Below are 6,000 nucleotides of genomic sequence, written 5' to 3'. Positions count from 1 at the left end.
TAAATAACATTGCAGGGTAACAAAATTCATAGAATCTACGAATATTTGCTGTACAAACTTCTTTAAAATACATAAAGAGACACATATAACGTAATTCGATGAATGAAATATGAAAATAACCAGCTCCTTCATGTTATGACGTAGTATGTTTATTGATATGTCACTAGTAGCGATTCATTGGTAATGTTAGGGTACCTGGTAATGTACAACACACTTCAATTATTTCGTGGAACAGGAAGATACAACTCCATTCTTTACATCTTTCATCAGTAATGAGGGAGATCGTACTTGACTGGAATAATAAATTATTATTTTTTTTAGGGCTTTCTTGATATTACTGCCCTAATCTGACAAACATGGTTTATCAAAGCCTCTGTAGGTACGACCACAGTCTAGTATATACAGTCACGAAGCTTGTGTTGTGAGGGTGCTAGGAACAATAAACTGTAGCGATACTATTTCGCATTGCATGTAATGAGGGGATATTAGCGATCCTAGTGGTTAGCAACTATGTATGGATGCATATTTACTACGTATTGAGCTTCGTGACTGTATATACTAGACTGTGGTACGACCACAGTCTACTATATACAGTTACGAAGCTTGGAGTGTTTTTTTTTTTTTTTTGCATTTGTCGCGATAGTTGCTAGCCACTTGGAGCGCTGTGAGTACTAAGAACAATAGACTGTGCCACAGCCATCGTGATCTAATACAGGCCGTAAGACAGACCATTATTTGTTTATGTTTGTCTATGAGGCAGACCATGTAACTCGCTTAACCCGATCACGAAGGGCGACGTTTCAACCATATAAATTAGTTGGAATGCATAAACAGTAACACATGTTTCTCTAAAATGTGGTGTAATTCCATCAATAAAATTTAAAACAATAATTATGAGACATTTCAGACATAATTCACTTGCGAGTTAAGATGTAATATTATTTATGGTGTGAAAATTACGTTGTTCATGTGTAATACCTGCCTTTATTTCGATTAAATATTGCGAAATATACGGCTGGTCTAGATAAAAAAAAAAGGCATTGACTGTGCCGTATTTCGCTTTGTTGTGAAAAGTTGTGTAAACCAAAGAACAACAAAATAACTGTGAAATGTTCGCTATCGGTTGTAATAACTGTAAATGACTAAATACAATAATTTGAATAATAATACGGGACAAGGAGACGTTTGTGGTTCTATAAATATTGTAAGAAAAAGAGGTCAGAGTTATCCTTCTTCCGAAAGATCCAGGAAGGTGACTTTATAAAATATAATATATGCTTTATGAAAATAATATATAAACCTTATATGTTTCATATTTCAAAAGTGGAAGGAAGGTGTTCATTTTTTCAAAAGAATACGATATCGAAAGTATAATACATTTTTATCGTCTGCTGGGGAAAGGGTCTGTGTTGAGGCGATAGTAGCGATCCTGGTGGTGAGCAACTATCTATGGATGCGTATTTCAACTGTTCGCATATTTAGCAAGTATTGAGCTTCGTGTCTGTATATACTAGACTGTGTTACGACCATCATCGGTATCATTCTGTTCTCGATTTCTCTTCTCAGCTTATCACAGTTTATATATATATATATATATATATATATATATATATATATATATATATATATAAAATAAGGGATTTGGGCTGAGATGGAAAATGTATTCAAATGTCTGTAATGGCTTATGGTAGTGGTGTAGCTGGTTTTCGGTTTTCTTACAATCGTCAGATCACATATTCATAAAGCATGCCAGAGAACATTTACCTGCTGAGTTTAGAACATGAAGAAGGATGTCATCTCTTATTCCATTGTTATCGTCATGCACACTACGTAGATCTCTTAGAACTTTATATCCATGTTTCCCTACTTAGCCCCAATCTGCACAAGATTCTACGCTACAGTATAAAACTCTTTACCGGCAAAAATGTTTAATAAACGAGTATCATTTGTGCACATGCCTCCATAACTCCTTACGATATTATCCTGGTTTTCTTTGCTCACATAGAATGTAGCAAAAAATGGCACAGGGAACTGAAAATTTATATCTAATCAGACATTATAATCCTGAGTTTCGAGAAAGTACTTTGCCACATGTTTTGCACTTTGCAAACTTGAGTATAATTTTTTCATCAGCTGTATAAATTTCTTTAAAAGTTTCTCCATGCTGGACTCTTCCCTGCCTTTTCTTTAGCATTATACACACCACTATTAACTTTTTCTTTACTGCCCTCAGCAGTCTGTGTCTCCATTTTCAACTTATTGAACGTTTCCTAATGTCAAATAGTAGTGAAACAAGTCAATGGGTAATGACAAGTCGCAATCGGAATGGATCACTGTTAAACAGCTCTAGAGCAAAAAAACAGAAACTGGAAAGCATGCAGAGCTCTACTCAAGAAATGCACTGACTTCCCATGCCGTGACTTGCACTACTGTCACATCAGAGCATGGGCGTGATTGATACAAAAAGTGTCAGGCTCTGGGCTGTAGACATACAAATAAATGTGAAGTCCTACTATATCCATTTACATTTCTTCACACTGTTCAAAATATATAAATAGAATAATATTAATCATACTTTATAAGAGGACATTTATTCTCCACATGTTTAGATATTCAACCACGTTTGCATGGTTGCTCTTCACCATTCAAGTACAAACTGCAGACGTCATTTCGGGAGAATCTCATTACTGTGAATCGAGCTATGACATATCAGAGATGTTCAGGACAGTTGATAGACCAACAGATTTGAAGTATAGTCTGTAATGAAATTTTGAATTCATGAAATGTTTTTCATGCAGATATTCATTGGCAGATGTATAAACTTTATGGACAAAATATTCTTAGCCAATCGAGATTTCGAGCAGATGGGAAACAACAATATTCAACAAAGTCGAACAGGTATGTCAAACTAGTGGCCCATTTGCAGCTTGTCCCAAATCCATGAAAAAACAAAAGTGTGAACCAGCAACAACTCAGCAATTAAACATATTTATGCTTAGTAATGGCAAGGTTTGTAGGTCGTGTTCAACCCAAAAGTGGTACAGTGATATAGGATATAGCCCATGGCCCAAATGAGTTTGACATGCCCATATCCCCTAAAAGTTCTCTTTTATTTTCGTATGAAATTATGACGAAACATATCCATTATCGAAAATTTGGTTTGAGATGAATTCCTAAAATTTCGGTTGATAATCAAAAACAATGAATGGCATCTTTAAGCAATATCACACAAAAAAGAGAGAATTTCCTGAGGTGGGTCGTGGCAGGGAATGAAACTGGAGTTTCCTTGTGCCATTGGAAAGTAAACTGCTATGTTTAATGTAAAGTAAAAAATTTCAAGTAGATGTCCACAAGAAAAAATCATGTTCACTATTTTCTGGGAACTGGAATTTTGTTAATAAAATGTATACATATCACAAGAACAGCTATGAATGCATTAGCAAGATTCTGACGAAACTTTGGCATATAATACAGAATAGGAGGCACGGCCTACTGTGAGAGTGTCATACTTCTGCACGAAACTGCAGACCTCAAATTGAATGTCACACACAGGAACTCTTCCTCTTCTTCTTTTGGGAAATCACTCTACAGTCAAAACCTTGTACCAAGCGATTTCCACGTCTTCCTGCACCTGAGAATGTTCCTTGGACAGAGGGTCAGGGACAATGCTAAGACAAAGACAGGCATTCAGAATGATTTATGGCACAAGTGGCAAAGTTTTTTGAGGAAGGTATAGGAAAACCAATGTCTCAGTATGAAACGTGCTTGAAGCTAGCGGGTAACTACATTGAAACAGAAAGGTGTTTAAATTTCATAGAAATATAACTATAATAAGTTTTTTTTTTTTTTTTACTCAAATGGCAATCACTTTCTGGACTTATCTCCTTACTGCTACTAAATTTTGTTCCATTTAATTGTTATAGAATGGTTATGTACCGGTACGACAGGTTTTCTAGTCAAATGTGCACAAAATTTCAAGAAAAAATGTAGAGGTGAAAACTGTCTTCATACACGAGTTGCTAATTTTTAGTGATGAACACTATCACAAAATTGTAAATTGTTCTATGTAAAGTAATATAATTTTGTAAGAATTAATGGGGAAAACATAAAAACACTGAGTACTAATACCATACACAAAAGACACTGATATTCTTTAGCTTCATCTCGAATGAATGAATGAATGAATGAATGAATAAATAATAAATACATAAATAAATACCGACCACGTTTCATAATACATCAGTAATGCGTACTATATAAAAAAATTACCCCTTTTTCAATTTCGTGCTATTAAATTATGATTAAACATGACTTACTGTGACTGTACAGGTATGCCTAACTGCAACCCTTCCTGTTACATATTGTAATTTCACGGTCAAAGTAAATTAGCACTCTTGCTGAAATTCAAAACCTACAAATTACATTGCAGGTAATCTCCAACATATGATTTTACTCTACGAAAATTATAATGCAAAAATTAGTAATTCCAAATTAAATTATTTCCTAGCGATATTATATACAGTGTGTTTCAGAATTCAACTGAAGGAATTTAAGGGGTTGTAGAGGGGTCCTAAGTAAGTATTTTGAGATAGAGAACTGGAGGTCTGTGGGTTCAAACTTGCAAATAATGGCGTGAAATATTTTTTAGGCCAGTTCACCACTGATTGAACCTGCACATGGCATAGCGATACATTTGGAATGTGTCTGATACAATATTGCTATGTCTCTGTGACACAAACAGTAAACATCGTAGACGGTTTCTGACAGGTAGTGGCGTATACTGGTTAAAGGGTTTGGGCTACCGCTGACCCTATTATTACACAAAATATATCTAACAATTACTTTAATTTTAATTACTATGGTAAAACTAATAATACAAAATTATTACATTATGTTATATTATAAACTTTTTCTTTTGTAATTTCCTTGGGAATGAGGTCGAAATTTCAAACTTCAGTAAGATTTTTTTTTTTTTAATTTAAGGCGTGTAACTTTAAACTAGTGTTGTAACATTAAAAAGCCAGCTCTGGTTATTTTTGTAATGTACGTAATAATTACAATAATTGTTTAGAAAAGTGAGGAAGGAATGTAGTTTGAGAAATGCATATCCATTACTCTGGACAAATCTCTGTATGTTTATCAGTTAACTTGTAGTTTACATAAATTGTGCAATCCAGTATTCTGTTTAATAGAAAATATCCTAATAAAATGGATAAATGAGAAAAGAAAGAAACTTCCCTTTTCGTCTTCCTTAGAAGAGGAAATAAACAATATTCAGGAATTACTGTAGAGAATAAACGTACATATACTGTAATAAAGGAAAGCAAGTTACAGGAATTGTTCAAAGTAACGACCTCTGCCTTAAGTACAGTATTTTCCTGCAACAAATTAAGTACTTTTTCTGACATTTATTAATAAAAGTATTCTGGGTTGATCATTAGAAACTATGTACAACGATTTTTATACAACTTATATATTAAAATGGGGAAAAAAAATGCACGAAAATAATAACACGGAACAAAAAAATATCATGCACTCGTCACATTTGCAACCAAACACTAGCACGTTTCTAACAAATATATAACTGAGTTCCATAGGAGTGCAATATAAAAGTGACTTGATCTCAAGTGAACTTACAATGAACCAATGGCTAGTACTATACACTATACTCTTGCCGAAAGCATAATAAATAAAGAAATACTACAATACATATTTCGGTGGCGCAGAAAGAAAAGAATTCAGATATTTCATTAATGGAATAAAAGGTATTTTGATTTAAAAAACTACCATGAGCAGACTCGAACATACTACCTTTTGGCTTGAGGTCCAACTTCTTGTCCATTATACCAAAGCCTCATGTAGATAAGTTTATTTTAAAACAGGTACAATAACGAAAATTAATGAAGGTGAACTAAGCAGTGCAGTGGCATGCTGTCTCATTATTGTTGGTAGTTTTACAGATTCTGTGAAGGCCAAATTTTGAAAACGCAGTTGATTAGT

This window comes from Periplaneta americana, chromosome 10 (genome assembly GCF_040183065.1).
Source record: "Periplaneta americana isolate PAMFEO1 chromosome 10, P.americana_PAMFEO1_priV1, whole genome shotgun sequence".
Classification (NCBI taxonomy): domain Eukaryota; kingdom Metazoa; phylum Arthropoda; class Insecta; order Blattodea; family Blattidae; genus Periplaneta; species Periplaneta americana.
Note: the sequence above shows the minus strand (reverse complement) of the source record.